The following is a 16,499-nucleotide window of genomic DNA, read 5'->3' on the forward strand; positions in this document are numbered from 1 at the left end:
TGCCTGCCAATTTTTGATTCCAATCCACACGGACAAGATCCCTTTTTAACTCATGAAATTCGCCCTCATCCAGTTCAGAATTTTCACATTTGACTGTCCCCTGTCCTTTTCCATAACTGTTCTGAACCGAATGAGATTATGATCACTGCTGCCCCAATGAAACATGCTCCACCTGCCCCACTTCATTCTCCACACCGAGCCCACTGCTGTACTCACATTCACTCTCTCACACTGTCTCTCTCACTGTCTCTCTCTCTCACTGTCTCTCTCTCTCACTGTCTCTCTCTCTCACTGTCTCTCTCTCTCACTGTCTCTCTCTCTCACTGTCTCTCTCTCACACTCTCTCTCTCTCACACTCTCTCTCTCTCACACTCACTCTCTCACACTCACTCTCTCACCCTTTCAATCACGGTTTAGGGCCACTGAAAGATGATGCGATGGGTTTGGATTTCAGCACAGGGAGGAGGGAGAGTGTGTGGGACAGGGGAGTTTCAGCTTTGAGTAATGAGAGAGGAAATAATGTTCCATAGAAAGTAGAGTTATCTGATCTGAATTTCTATCCTGTACTTACAGTGATAACTTTTTTCAACTCCTTTTACAGGGGAGGATTTACAGAGGGAAACTCAAACCAAAGATCACGTCAAGATCTGACAGAGTCACTCGATTCATCAGGACCTGAATATCATCGGCCTTTGAATGTGGAAGGAGAAATGTTTGTCTGTTCTATCCGTGGGAGAAGATTTCAAACATCAGTGTGAGTGGAAAAGCACCGAGACACACACACCCGAGTGAGAGTGTTCCAGTGCACTGACTGTGGAAAGAGCTTTAACCAGTTACACAGCCTGAAAAAACATCACACCATTCACAGCGGGGAGAAACCGTACACGTGTTCTGTGTGTGGACGAGGCTTCAACTGATCGTCCAACCTGGAGAGACACAAGGACACCCAGACCATGGAGAAACCGTGGAAATGTGGGGACTGTGGGAAGGGATTCAATTACCCTTCAGAGCTGGATACTCATCGACGCCGTCACACTGGGGAGAGGCCGTTCACCTGCTCCATGTGTGGGAAGGGATTCACTCAGTCATCCGGCCTCCTGACACACCAGCGAGTTCACACTGATGAGAGACCTTTTAAATGTTCTGACTGTGAGAAGAGGTTTAAATGCAAAAGGAATCTGCTGGAACACCAACGCACTCATACTGGGGAGAGGCCGTTCACCTGCTCCGTGTGTGGGAAGGGATTCACTCAGTCATCCAACCTGCTGACACACCAGCGAGTTCACACTGATGAGAGACCTTTTAAATGTTCTGACTGTGAGAAGAGCTTTAAAAGCAAAATTGAACTGCTGAAACACCAACGCACTCACACTGGGGAGAGGCCGTTCACCTGCTCCGTGTGTGGGAAGGGATTCACTCGGTCATCACACTTTCTGTCACACCAGCGAATTCACACTGGGAAGAGGCCGTTCACTTGCTCAGTGTGTGGGAAGGGATTCGGTCATTCATCCACCTTGCTGACACACCAGCGAGTTCACAATGGGGAGAGGCCGTTCTCCTGCTCCATGTGTGGGAAGGGATTCACTCAGTCATCCAACCTGCTGACACACCAGCGAGTTCACACTGATGAGAGACCTTTTAAATGTTCTGACTGTGAGAAGAGCTTTAAAAGCAAAATTGAACTGCTGAAACACCAACGCACTCACACTGGGGAGAGGCCGTTCACCTGCTCCGTGTGTGGGAAGGGATTCACTCAGTCATCACACTTTCGGTCACACCAGCGAGTTCACACTGGGGAGAGGCCGTTCACCTGCTCCGTGTATGGGAAGGGATTCGCTCATTCATCGACCCTGCTGACACACCAGCGAGTTCACACTGGGGAGAGGCCGTTCACCTGCTCCGTGTGTGGGAAAGGATTCGCTCATTCATCGGCCCTGCTGACACACCAGCGACTTCACACTGATGAGAGACCTTTTAAATGTTCTGACTGTGAGAAGAGGTATAAAAGCAAATTTAATCTGCTGACACACCAACGCACCCACAATGGGGAGGGGCCGTTCACCTGCTCAGTGTGTGGGAAGGGATTCACTTGGTCATCCAACCTGCTGACACACCAGCGAGTTCACACTGAGAGACCTTCAAATGTTCTGACTGTGGGAAGAGATTTAAAATCAGAAACGAACTGCTGAGACATTGACGCACTCACACTGGGGAGAGACTTTTCACCTGCTCCGTGTGTGGGAAGAGATTCACTCGATCATCCCACCTTCTGAAACATTAACTTGTTGACACTATTGAGTGACCTTTTCATGCAGTGACTGTGAGAAGAGCTTAAAAGCAGAAATGAACTGCTGACACATCAACGCATGCCCATTGGTTGAGAGACTGTTCACCTGCTCCATGTGTGGGAAGGGATTCACTCAGTCATCACACGTGCTGAGACACCAGCGAGTTCACGAAATGAGCAGGTCCAACGAGCCGGTCTGTAACACAGGCCAATGACTCAGTGCAGCTCGTTACCCAGTCACTGGGCTCCGTTATAGCCTCTCCTGTCAGTAACACACAAAGAGAAATTGTAAATCTGAAACAGAAAGAGATAATGTATAACACTTCATATCAACCACCAGTTTTTCCCTCTTTCCGGCTTTTAAAACAATCTGTTTCACAGTTTGTCAAACCCGAAACAGCCTCTGGGATTTGCTGATTGAGAATTTCAGTGGAAATTGGGACCGTCACTAAGTATCGGAACAAATATCCCCGCTGAGGTTTCGGGATTGTTACTGGTTTATTTATATCAGTGAGTGACCGATTTTAAACTAGGTGAGGGTCTAAACCTAAGGTAAGAGCCTGGGATAGACAAGAGATTCTTCAATGTATCAAGTTAAATTACACTGATTCCACCAACACTGGACATCACATCCCTCAAACATTGTTACCTGTTACTGTATAAAACTGTTGAGGGTGGAAATGGGAAATAACTGAGAAAAACTTCATTGTATCAAAGTTAATTCTGATCATTATTATTATACAAACATTCTACAGCCTATCCCTTAAAAAGGACCCAATATCAAACCAGTCCCCAGTCCTTGGGCCTGTGCCTATGTTGTGATTTGCACCCGCTTCTGACTGACTTGGTTTCAGACGCACTCCCGTCAACAGTAAACGGATGGAGCCGGATCCATAAGAGAAAAATGAGGACCGAGCTCCGCGGTTCTCCCAGAGTGCGGGAGGCGGAGTAACAGCAGCAGACAGAGAGATCTCTCTAAACCAGCCGCTGCCGCCGGAGAGAAGCGAGTCCCGTTCCGAGCCGTGTCTGTCAGGCGCCCGCTGACCCTCTCTTCACTGAAGGGGACCGATTCAGCACCAACTCACACACCCACCATTGGATCATTGAATCACCTTCAACACCTGAATTACATCACCACTTAATCCTCGATACACGAGGAAATACAAACCTTGTCCACGCAACTTGCCCTCATAATTTAAACATTTTAGCCCCGGTATCATTCTGGTCTTTCTGCGCTGCACCTCCTGCAAGGCCAATATATCCTTCCTGAGGTCTGGTGCCCAGGACTGAATGCCGTACTCTGAATGTGGCCTTAGCAGAGTTTATAGAATTCTAACATAACTTCCACCCTTTTGAATTCCAGTTCCCTTGAGATAAAGGCCGATATTCCATTAGCCATTTTAATTATTTTTTGCACCTGTCTGCCAACTCTTCGTGATTTCCCGAAGTATCTCTGCTCACCCACAGTTCCTGGCTTCTCACCATTTTGAAAATACTCTGATTTATCTTGCTTCGGGCCAAAGTGGATGGCCTCACATTTCCCCAGATTGAAACTTTGAACAGTCTGGGGCTCTTTTGTATCGAAAAGAGAAGGCTGAGGGTGACCTGATACAGGACTTTAAGATTATGCAAGGGTTTGATCGGTCAGATGTAGATAAGGTGTTTGTACTTTTGGGAGTGGGGACGTCAGAACTTCGGGCCATGAATATAATAGTCATCAATAAATCCAATCTGGCATTCAAGAGAAACATATTTATCCAGAGAGTCGTTAGAATGTGCAGCTCTCTCCCACAAGGAGTCGTTAATGCGAATCGCATGGATGCATTCACGGTGAAGCTGGATAAACACATGGAGGAGAAAGGAATATTCGGGTTTGCTCATAGGGTTAGATGAAGAGGGGTTGGAGGAGGCTCGTCTGCAGCATAAACACCGGTATAGTCTAGTTGGGCCGAATTGCCTGTTTCTGTGATGTACATTCGATGTAATTCTATGTAAGTTCCATCTGACACAGTTTTACCAACTCACTGAATCTATCAATTTCCCTTTGTAACTTTATGCTCCCATCTACACTACTCACTGTGCACCCTAACTTGGTGTCGTCGACAAACCTGGATATCCGGCTCTCTATTCCTTTATCTGCCTCATTTATACAGATCCCTGGGGGACACCACTAATCAAATCCTGTCAATTTGAGTACATACCCATTAACCCTACTCTCTGTCTCCTACCTCCAAACCAACTCCCTCCCCATGTCAATGGGTTGCTTTGAATTCCACATGTTCTCATTTCTGTTAACAGTCTCTGATGTTAAACCTTAACGAATGCCTCTGGAAGTCAATGTACACATAACACCCATAGACACTCCATTATTCACCACGTTAGTTACATCTTCAAAAAGTTCAACTAGTTTCGTTAGACTTGACTTACACTTTACAAATCCATGCTGACTCTAATCAATTCATGTTTATCCAAGTGCTCAGTCATTCTTTCCCTAATAACAGATTCTGGTAACTTCCCCACAACAGACGTCAGACGAATCGGTCTATAATTTCCTGCTTTATCTCTCCTACCCTTCATATATAATGGAATGACATTTGAAATTTTTCAATCCATGGAACAATTCCTGAATCAAGAGAGTTTTGAACGATCATGACTAAAGCATGTACAATTTCCTCACCTATTCCCCTTAGTCCCCTGGGATGGTAAACATCAGGTCCTGGAGATTTGTCTATCTTTCGTCTAATTGTTTTCTCCAATACCATTATTTTACTGACACTGAATCCCCTTGATTTATTTTCAGTTTTCCTCGTGTCTCTGGTTTATTATCCTCATGCTTTTCTGTGAGGATTTAGCAAGTCTGCCATTTCCTGATTTTCAATTACAATATCACCTCCATCTGTCTTTAAGGGGCCCACATTACTCTTAGTCACCCTTCTTTCTCTTAATATACGTGTAAAAACCTTGAAAGTTGTCCTTAATTTCATTCACAAGTTTTTCTCGTTTTCTCTCTTTGCACCTTTTACGATTTTTTTTAGTTTCAGCACCACAATAAACAACACTTCACTGTGAAATTTGCTCAATTAGTTCTTCAGTGTCAGAGCGAGAATTGTCCATCCCTAATTTATTTAAAGTAACAAACAAACACAAGCACAAATATTCATTCGTGTATCAAAGCACTGATGGACACAGAAAGATAAACACAGCCTGAAACGCAGTCAGTATCGGGATTCACAGGGAAACGGGCAAGTGAAATAGACAAAGATCAAACAGTCTGAACCCACAACAGAATGTGACGTGTAGCTGATAGATATTAATGAGAGGAGGTGGGAAACACTACCATGAATTGGTACCGTGGCTTAGTTGGTTAAAGCACCTGTCTAGTAAACAGGAGATCTTGGGTTCAACTCCCAGCGGTGCCTTTGTGTAATTCGTGGTGTTTAGTGAATTTGAGAAGCACACAGTGCTGTGTTTTGTTCAGGATCCAACACGGAACTGATCAGGAGGTCTTTTCAAAAATGCCTTTTCATCATACAGACAGCCCTCTCAGAGAATGTGTCCGTGACACGTTCTTGTTTCTGGGCTCGTTGAGGTCGGGGTATAATTCTTGATTCGATGTTTCATACCCTGGAGAAACCCTAATTTAGCCCTGGACTTTGGATCTTGATCTGCGGTTCAAAGTTTTGCGAAGAGGGAAAAGGAGTCCCCAAATCACTCCACCTGAATCTCAAGCGCTTTTGAAAGAAATTCAGTTCAAACAATCAGGACTTTAAAGGCACCTCAATGACCTGCACTTTCATTGAACGAGCTTTGCTTCCAATTACATTCAACCTTGAAACCGCTCTGGGTTTTCCCCTCACTGAAGCAGAGTGTGGCCGCTCTGTATCTGTGATCATGTCGGTGATGAGGTTCGCTCTGATATTGGTCGCTTTCAATTTTTAAGATCTCGCCAAGCTCGGGGAAAAGAAACCGCGAATCGAATTGTCCCTGTAAGTGATGAATTGAAGGGATTGGTGCTCCAAGCAGATCTGGAAAATTCACAGTGCGGTCACTCAGGAATTCCAAATCCACCCTCTCGCCACTCCCCCCGTCTCAGTCTTTCCATCTTTACCCTTCACTGCCGGTGTTCCAGGTTCGATCATCCGTGGCCGTTCAACGAAGCCTGAGAAGTCCATGAGGGAAAAACACAGCGAGTCAAGAGACAGAGACAAGGTGGGATCAAAGTATAGGAAGAAATAGGATCAATGTCAAGTTCTGCGAACGGGCAGAATTTAAGATGGAGCTTGGGAGAGATTCCTTCACGTGTCTCGCAATTTTGCAAGAGACCATTGGGCTCCGAATTAAAAGCATAAGCCGCGCTGGAGAGTCTCTGAGAGAGGGAATACGGTTCGTCAACTCCAGTTCATCGTTATTTGAGCAGTAAACATAACTTTAAGAAGTCGCGCTGCGAGGAGGATTCGAACGTACGCAGGAAATCCCCAGGGGATTTCGAGTCCAACGCCTTAACCACTCGGCCATCGCAGCTACAAACATCTGTTATGCACGGCTGTAAATCAGAATGTGTAGGTTTATCACAAGCGATCTGTGATACAATGTTCTCTCTGACAGGTGAAAGGCCCTGATCCCTGGTCTGTGCTGATTCTCTGATAGTTTACTGGGTAAAGGCCCTGATCCCCGGTCTGTGCTGATTCTCTGATAGTTTACTGGGTAAAGGCCCTGATCCCTGGTCTGTGCTGACTCTCTGATAGTTTACTGGGTAAAGGCCCTGATCCCTGGTCTGTGCTGATTCTCTGATAGTTTACTGGGTAAAGGCCCTGATCCCTGGTCTGTGCTTATTCCCTGATAGTTAACTGGGTAAAGGCCCTGATCCCTGGTCTGTGCTTATTCCCTGATAGTTTAGTGGGATTCATTCTGTATCTCTCAGTCTCTGGTACTGTGTGTGAGTGTGGGATTCATTTTGTGTCTGTCAGTCTCTGGTACTGTATGTTAGTGTGGGATTCATTCTGTATCTGTCACTCACTGATACTGTGTGTGAGTTTGGGATTCATTCTCTGTCTTGTCAGCAGTGTGTGTGAGAGTTTGTGATTCATTCTTTATAGGCAGTCTCTCATACTGTGTGTTAGTGTGGGATTCTTTCGGTATCTGTCAGTCTCTGTTTCTCCATGTGAGTGTGGGACTCATTCTTTATATACAGTCCCCAGTACTGTATGTGGGAGTTGAATTCATCCTAAATATGCAGTTACTCATACTGCATGTTAGTGTGGGATTCATACTGTACCTATCAGTCCCTGGTACTTGATGAGAGTGTGGGATTAACTCTGTGTCTGTCAGTCTCTAGTACTGTATGTGAGTTTGGGATTCCTTCTGTATCTGTGAGTGTTGGATTCATTCTGTGTCTGTGTGTCTCTGGTACTGTATCTGAATGTGAGTTTCATTCTGTATCTGTACATAATTATTCTCTCAGATTACATTATTGCGTTCAATACTTCAGCTTTAATATCTTAATGTTTGAAGAGTTTTACTCCTTATTTAATTTGTAAATATGGACGAACTTTAGGATTTAATGTTGGAGGTTTTAATCAGATAATTTGTGTGCTTTTTGGACCACTATTAAATCTGCATCTCTGTGAGTACGATTGTGGATGATAATGAATCTTTCAAACTGATAAGGTGACATTTTTGAATTGGTTTGTAATGTGTAGATCAGTCTGTAGAAATGGAATTGATACTGTATCTTTCAGTCTAATATTGTATGAGATTTTTGGACTGGTATATAATGTGTATCTCAGTCTGCACTAATAGAATTGATACTCTATCTTTAAATTTCATTCTACGAGTGCATTCTGAACAGGTATCTAATTTGTTTCTCAGGTTTACTATCTTTCAGTATTTCTCAATCGATACTGTACGTGAAGTTTGGATTTGTTTGCAATTTGTAGCAAATGGTTCACTTTTCGAATGGATATTTCATGTATTAAAGTCATGTGTGAGAGAGTTCTGGGATAGTATTCAATTGGAATCTCAGGTACATTATTGGGATTCATTCTGTCCCTTTCAATCGGATACCATGTGTGATTTCTCTCTGGTATTTAATTCGTAGCTATGTTGCCCGATTGTGAGATTGACACAGTGCCTTTCAATCTGAGAGTGTGATTTTGGACTGGGATTTTTGTATCGACCTGTCAGCGGGACAGAGTTCGGGGCAAATGGAACAGTGTCTGCCTCACCCGCTCTGTTTGAATGTTGGATTGAAATTGTGTCTCTGGAACTTGGGATCAGTGTGGGACTGAGTACTTCTACTGTCTGAGACTGTGGAACTGATGACCTGTCTGTGTCTCTGTGCTCGGTGGGTGATAATGTACCTCCTGTGTGTGAGAAGGAGCTGGCTGCACTCCTCCTTGTGCCTCGGGTGGAGGAAACATCACATTCATTCTGGATCATTCAAGGATTCGCCTGTAGAAAGAAAATTATCTCTCGTTACTCAAGAACATGTGAGGTAGTTATCAGTTTAATATCTGTTAATAATCATTTTGAATATCCACAAATGAAAACCAGTGATACAAACAGTGTCAGTGTCTGACTCCACTGCAGCACTCAGCTTCTGCACACCAGGTGTGTTGGGCTGTTTTACAACAATTTAGTGACATCCAGACACAACCCAACCCCTGCACTGATCCATGAATGGGACTACCCGATGGGGCAGGGACCTTTGTCCAGGTCAGGTTTCTCATCCCCTCTCCCATGGGACTAACCGTTCAACCGAAAATAAACAGCCGCTGTTTAAATTGTGTCCTTCACACTTCTCACCTGGTGCCTGCAATAGATGCTCTTTGTATAACTCCCCACATCCTTACTGTCCGGCTCTGTTTCCACTCTTCACTGTCCAATAACAATAAACAGGGTGAGACTGGAACTAAACCAGGACCATTCACTCCTGGTTTGGGGAGAGAAAGCAGCAATGGTTTTAATAGCAGGTTCTTCCCATTCTCTCTCCCTTCCCCTGGACACACCCTGTCCACACCCAGCCCAAGAATGACCTCTCCCTTCCCCCCTCTCACTCCATGTTCCGGGACCAGTTCCTGATCCACTCCGCCTCTTACAAACAGCCCCCGGACTCCCCCTGCCCTTCCCCCGGACTCAATGCCGATCTCTGAGCCCATCTGCGGACACGGTCCCGGAGCGATGAGCTGCTGTAACGAGGCTGCTCTTTGCTCCCTTCCCCCGGGGGCCGTGATCTCTCCATTCCCGCCTGTCTGAGCAAAGGAAGTGGGTCTGGGGGAAAGGTCAGAGGGAATGGGCTCCACAGGCAGTGCAGGAACAGGCACCAGAATGGGAAACAGATGGGATTCCACCAGTGCCTAACGCTGGAATCCAGACTGACTTTACAATCTCCAACTATTAAACTCGAGGTTTCCATCCCTGCTGTTTCTCTCGGGCTCTTTTGATGGGAAAGAGTCTTTCAGAGATAAAGTGAGCGGCTGTGGAATGAGCCAATGGGTTCTGTTCATTCTTGGCTCCCTTACTGATAAAGTGACGTTTGACTCCGAAACTGGAGGGAGGATTCCTCAAACCAATCCTGGAGAAACGGGGGAGGAAAGTGGGAGTCGGTGTATTTGCTGGGACCGTGTAGGATTAATATCAGGCAGCAACAGTCCCAGTTTATTTCAATCGGAGTGAAACTCTCGGTCACTGAGAGTAATACAGAACGGCCCTGAGCTGCAAGATTGCAGAGGGGACAACATGCAAGAGAGGGTGAAATGTGTGACACTGTCCCTGAGAGTGGGATTAATAATGTGTCTGTCTCTGAAATAATATCAGTGAGAGATGAGACTGCATCTTCTGTCACTCCATCTTGGAATAGAAATTGGAATGGAATATTTTCCAATTTGTTACTGGGTGAAAACGGGACATTACAGGTCAGTTTCTCTCTCTCTCTCTCTTTTGTGCAGCATATGAAGGTGGGATACTGTTACTGAGAGTGATACAGAGACACTGATAGGAAGTGTAATTCTGATACTGTGCCTGTCTGTTTTTATCTCTCTCTAGCGCTGTACATGAAGGTGGAATATTGTTACTGAGTGTGAAACGGACACACTGATGGGAAGTGTGAGACTGATACTGTGTCTGTTTGTCTGTGTGTCTCTCTCTGTCTGTCTGTCTTTCTCTCTCCCCAGTGCTGTACAAGGAGGCGGGATACTGTTACTGAGCGTAATATAGACACACTGATAGAAAGGGAAAGACTGATTCTGTGTCTGTGAACAGACCTCCGGTGCTATTGGTGAGACGGTCACTGTCCCTTTTACTGTATATCAGCCGGTCTGACGGGGCATTCATCATTCGCCAGTCCTGTCAGGAAAGGTGGAGAGAAACCGTCTGTAACTGTCTGACACTGGACTGTCTGTGAGTGTTGAATTTATTCAGTAACTAGTCGTGTCTGGGTGTTGAGAACGGGATGGAGAGGACACCAGTTACTATTATCTGACAGTCAGTCAGTTTAGCAGGAGAGAGAAACACAGAGAGACTGGAGGAGCCCAGAGCGGATAATTTGTCTTTTCATCTTAACCAAACATATCACCGTGTGCGGACAATATAATAATGTAAAAGGAGGAGGACAAGGTGAGGCCCAGACAGCATTGAATCTCATTTCACTACAGACGGACGCAGGACTTGTCCCAGGTGAGGGTTTTGTGTTTAAAGATCACTTCACTAAAAACACCTTGACGATCTGGGGTTACAGACGGACATGACGGGCAGGAAATGACCAGCTCGTTCATCAATCCTGCCCCACATGCCTGGAGCATCGTGACTGGACACTTCCTGCACACACCACCAGCCCCACCCACCGGGAACATGGAATCTCCTGGGAGCGTTCACAAAGCAGAAAAAAAATCCAGAAATAAACCACTCACCTTCTATATGATGCGATCTCTGCCCCAGTCAAGAACCGGTCCAGATCCCTCGAGAAGGCCGAGAGAGAGTCAGCACCCACCGCACCAGAGAGAGTCAGAGTCAGCACCCACCGCACCAGAGAGAGTCAGCACCCACCGCACCAGAGGGAGTCAGCACCCACCGCACCAGAGAGAGTCAGCACCCACCGCACCAGAGGGAGTCAGCACCCACCGCACCAGAGAGAGTCAGCACCCACCGCACCAGAGAGAGTCAGCACTCTCCGCACCGGAGAGAGTCGGCACCCACCGCACCAGAGAGGGTCGGCGCCCACCGCACCAGAGAGGGTCAGCACCCACCGCACCAGAGAGGGTCAGCACCCACCGCACCAGAGAGAGTCGGCACCCACCGCACCAGAGAGGGTCGGCGCCCACCGCACCAGAGAGGGTCGGCGCCCACCGCACCAGAGAGAGTCAGCACCCACCACACCAGAGAGAGTCAGCACCCACCGCACCAGAGAGTGTCAGCACCCACCGCACCAGCCGGGAATGCATTCCAGATGCTCACTCCTCTCTGGGAAAAGAAGAAGCTCCCAACATCCAGACTATTCTTCCCTCTTTGTGGTCGGAACGCCGGTCCGCTGCTTCCCCCCAATCTGTGAAACTGGAAATAATCTATCACTGGGCAAGCTGATCAACCATGAGATGGGAGCCATTGAAACACCGTGGGCGCTCTCCCATTGAATTATATTCTGTGCGGAGCGTTCGGTTTTTCGCGAGGTGAAGAAACTCTTGTCTCTCCTTGTGTGTGAATGTGAGGCGAGTCTCAGATGATATTCTCACAGTTGAATCCAAAATGTAACTTGTTTGGACACACCGGGGATTGAACCCGGGACCTCATACATGCAAAGCATGCGCTCTTCCACTGAGCTACATCCCCACGGGTCAAAAGGTACCTGAGAAATAAACAAGCAGACACTTTAGAAGTGAAGCCGTGAGCTTTCTGCTCCGTCTCTCCAGGACATCGAGATGCCCAGCGGTCCCGCGTGTTCACAATGTTCAACCTCTGCTTCAGTTCACGGGGTTTCTGCTCCTCTTTACTTTGAACTTTCCAAAAAAAAGTCTGCGGAAATAAAAAACCCAATCGCTAATGGTCAGTGACAAGACTGAAATCCAACCTCTGAATCATAAAGTGAGATGGAAGAATGACAGAGCGTCAAACAGGAACAAGAGCTGGGACTGCTCGCTCGATATTGCACCGTCACACATTCCCCTCAGTCGGCGGCTGCTTTGAGTTGAGCTGTTGAGGGGACCGTGAGATGAAGTCCCGCTCCGGGACAATTTAATGCTTGTGGAGCCTCAGAAGTTGGAACTCGCTGAGCTCAAAAAGCGTCATTCAACTTTCCGTGGGTAATTCTGGTGAAAAATTATTTAGGAAGATGCTAAGAGTTGAACCCAGGACCTCAACACATGCAAAACATGCGCTCTATCACTGAACTAAATCCCCAGATCACAAAACCCTCTAACCAAGGAAAGAAGAACTGATTATCCTCATTTTATGAGGCCACCCGTGGTGGGTGTGCACTCCGCTCACTGCATTTTCCTGGAAAAATAATCAATTTATATTATGTAACTATCCCCCACTCACTGCATTTTACTGGAGAAATAATCAATTTATATTATGTAACTATCCCCCACTCACTGCATTTTATGCCTGAGAGACACCTTGATTTAATGAACCTTCAGTCCCTTTATCTACATGTATTTTAGACATTATGCTATCACAGCACATTCCTCCCTTAGGTCTGTTCATTCCCACTTTACTGTTGTCAGCATCCTTTGAGTTTTAACTGCAAACTTGACTATAATAACCATCATGCATCCTTCTCGGCCCACCAGCACTTTCTTATTGAACACACGTTACATGGTTCATTCTATATTAATACACAGTACAGTTTACATTTATAGATACATCGATTCACAGTACATTTTGTTCTACTTCTACTATTGATTATAATTATACTAAATTCTATCTGTTAATGGGTTAATCCTAACACGTTGTTCTTCCTGACTCGAAACACCGTAGTTCAATCCTGGATGTGATTAACTGCAGAATCCAACCCCTGCAGTCACTTGTGAACTCGCTGGTGTCTCAGCACATGTGATGACTGAGTGAATCCCTTCCCACACACTGAGCAGGTGAACAGTCTCTCCACAATGTGCGTGAGTTGATGTGTCAGCAGTTCATTTCTGCTTTTAAAGCTCTTCTCAAAGTTACTGCATTAAAAGATCACTCAATAGTGTGAACAAGTTGATGTCTCAGAAGGTCAGATGAATTTGTGAATCCCTTCCCACACATGGAGCAGGTGAACAGTCTCTCCCCAGTGTCAGTGTGTTGGTGTTTCAGATCATTTGTTTTAAAGCCCTTCTCACAGTCAGAACATTTCAGAGGTCTCTTATCAGAGTGAACTCGCTGGTGTCTCAGCAGGTGTGATGACCGAGTAAATCTCTTCTTACACAGGGAGCAGGTGAACGGCCTCTCCCTAACGTGAGTGTGTCGATGTCTTCACAATTTGTATCTGCATTTAGAGCTCTTCGTGCAGTCAGAACATTCAAAAGGTCTCTCCCCAGTCTGAACAAGTTGATGTTTCAGCAGGGAGGATGAATGAGTGAATCTCTTCTTACACACGGAGCAGGTGAACGGCCTCTCCCCAGTGTGAACTCGCTGGTGTGACAAAAGTTGTGATGACAGTGTGAATCTCTTCCCGCACACGGAGCAGGTGAACGGCCTCTCCCCGGTGTCACTGCGTTGATATCTCAGCAGTTCGTTTCTGCTTTTAAAGTTCTTCCCACAGTCAGAGCATTTAAAAGGTCTCTCATCAGAGTGAACTCGCTGGTGTGTCAGCAGGGTGGATGACCGAGTGAATCTCTTCCCACACACGTAGCAGGAGAACGGCCTCTCCCCAGTGTGAACTCGCTGGTGTTTCAGCAGGTCGGATGATCGAGTGAATCCCTTCACACACACGGAGCAGGTGAACGGCCTCTCCCCAGTGTGACGGTGTCGATGAGTTTCCAGCTCTGAAGGGTAATTGAATCCCTTCCCACAGTCCCCACATTTCCACGGTTTCTCCATGGTCCGGGTGTCCTTGTGTCTCTCCAGGTTGGACGATCAGTTGAAGCCTCGTCCACACACAGAACACGTGGACGGTTTCTCCCCGCTGTGAACGGTGTGATGTTTTTTCAGGCTGTGTAAATGGTTAAAGCTCTTTCCACAGTCAGTGCACTGGAACACTCTCACTCGGGTGTGTGTGTCTCGGTGCTTTTCCACTCACACTGATGTTTGAAATCTTCTCCCACAGATAGAACAGACAAACATTTCTCCTTCCACATTCAAAGGCCGATGATATTCAGGTTCTGATGAATCGAGTGACTCTGTCAGATCTTGGCGTGCTGTTTGGTTTGAGTTTCCCTCTGCAAATCCTCCCCTTCTAATACCCTGCAAAAGGAGTTTATAAAAGTCATCACTGTAAGTACAGGATAGAAATTCAGAACAGACACTTCTAGTGTCTACAAAACATTCTTTCCTCTATTGTGCCTCAAAGCTGTAAATCCCCGTCCCACACACTCTCCCTCCTCCCTCTGCTGCAATCCAAACCCATCGCATCATCTTTCAGTGGCCCTCAACCATGAGTGAAAGGTTGAGAGAGTGAATGTGAGAGAGTGAAAGGGTGAGAGAGTGAAAGGGTGAGAGAGTGAATGTGAGAGAGTGAATGTGAGAGAGTGAGTGTGAGAGTGTGTGAGAGAGTGAGTGTGAGAGAGTGAGTGTGAGAGAGAGTGAGTGTGAGAGTGAATGTGAGTGAGTGTGAGAGAGAGTGAGTGAGAGAGTGTGAGAGAGTGAATGTGAGTGAGTGTGAGAGAGTGAATGTGAGTGAGTGTGAGAGAGTGAGTGTGAGAGAGTGAATGTGAGTGTGAGAGAGTGAATGTGAGTGAGTGTGAGAGAGTGAGTGTGAGAGAGTGAATGCGAGACATTGAATGTGAGAGAGTGAATGTGAGTGTGAGAGGGTGAGTGTGAGAGAGTGAATGTGAGTGAGCGTGAGAGTGAATGTGAGAGTGTGAATGTGAGAGAGAGTGAGTGTGAGGGAGTGAGTGTGAGAGAGTGAGCGTGAGAGTGTATGTGAGAAAGTGAATGTGAGAGTGAGTGTGAGAGAGTGAGTGTGAAAGAGTGAATGTGAGAGAGTGAGTGTGAGCACAGCAGTGGGCTCGGTGTGGAGAATGAAGTGGGGCAGGTGGAGCATGTTTCAGTGGGGCAGCAGTGATAATAATCTCATTCGGTTTGGAACAGTTATGGAAAAGGACAGGGGACAGTCAAATGTGAAAATTCTTAACTGGAGGAGGGCAAATTCCAGTGAGTTAAAAAGGGATCTTGTCCGTGTGGATTGGAATCAAAAATTGGCAGGCAGAACAGTAATTGAACAGTGGGAGGCCTTCAAGGAGGAGTTGGTTTGGGTACAGAGTAGACAGATTCCCAAGAGGAGGAAAGGAACAGCATCCAAAGCTCGAGCTCGGATGAATAAAGATATAGAGATCACCATTGCTCCTTCATTTACAGACGATCACTGACCGATCACCATTTCTGCTTCATTTGTAGACGCTCCCTGACAAATCACATATCTCCTTCATTTACAGATGCTCCCTGACCAATCACATATCTCCTTCATTTACAGACGCTTCCTGACTGATCACCAGTTCTTCAATTACAGACGCTCCCTGACCGATCACCAGTTCTTCAATTACAGATGCTCCCTGACCAATCACCACTTCTCCTTCATTGGCAGAAGCTCCCTGACCGATCACCATTTCTTCTTCAATTGCAGACGCTCCCTGATCGATCACCATTTTCCTTCATTTACAGACGCTCCCTGACCGATTACCATTTCTCCTTCATTTCCAGACGCTTCCTGACTGATCACCAGTTCTTCAATTACAGACGCTCCCTGACCGATCACCAGTTCTTCAATTACAGATGCTCCCTGACCAATCACCACTTCTCCTTCATTGGCAGAAGCTCCCTGACCGATCACCATTTCTTCTTCAATTGCAGACGCTCCCTGATCGATCACCATTTTCCTTCATTTACAGACGCTCCCTGACCGATCACCATTTCTCCTTCATTTACAGACGCTCCCTGACCGATCACCATTTCTCCTTCATTTACAGACGCTCCCTGACCGATCCCCATTTCCCCTTCATTTACAGACGCTCCCTGACCGATCCCCATTTCTCCTTCATTTACAGACGCTCCCTGACCGATCCCCATTTCTCCTTCATTT

The 16,499-nt window shown here is 46.4% G+C and overlaps 3 non-coding genes across 3 annotated transcripts; 1 reads left to right on the forward strand and 2 right to left on the reverse strand.

The window, feature by feature from the left end:
* The first annotated feature begins 5,632 nt into the window (after positions 1–5,632).
* On the forward strand, positions 5,633–5,706 carry trnat-agu (transfer RNA threonine (anticodon AGU)). Its single transcript has one exon. It is a non-coding gene; the product is annotated as a tRNA-Thr (tRNA).
* Positions 5,707–6,726: 1,020 nt separating this feature from the next.
* trnas-cga (transfer RNA serine (anticodon CGA)) lies at positions 6,727–6,808 on the reverse strand. The gene has a single exon. It is a non-coding gene; the product is annotated as a tRNA-Ser (tRNA).
* A 5,229-nt stretch (positions 6,809–12,037) lies between these two features.
* Positions 12,038–12,109, reverse strand: trnaa-ugc (transfer RNA alanine (anticodon UGC)). Its single transcript has one exon. It is a non-coding gene; the product is annotated as a tRNA-Ala (tRNA).
* Positions 12,110–16,499: the final 4,390 nt, after the last annotated feature.

This window comes from Heptranchias perlo, unplaced genomic scaffold (assembly GCF_035084215.1).
Source record: "Heptranchias perlo isolate sHepPer1 unplaced genomic scaffold, sHepPer1.hap1 HAP1_SCAFFOLD_402, whole genome shotgun sequence".
Classification (NCBI taxonomy): Eukaryota; Metazoa; Chordata; class Chondrichthyes; order Hexanchiformes; family Hexanchidae; genus Heptranchias; species Heptranchias perlo.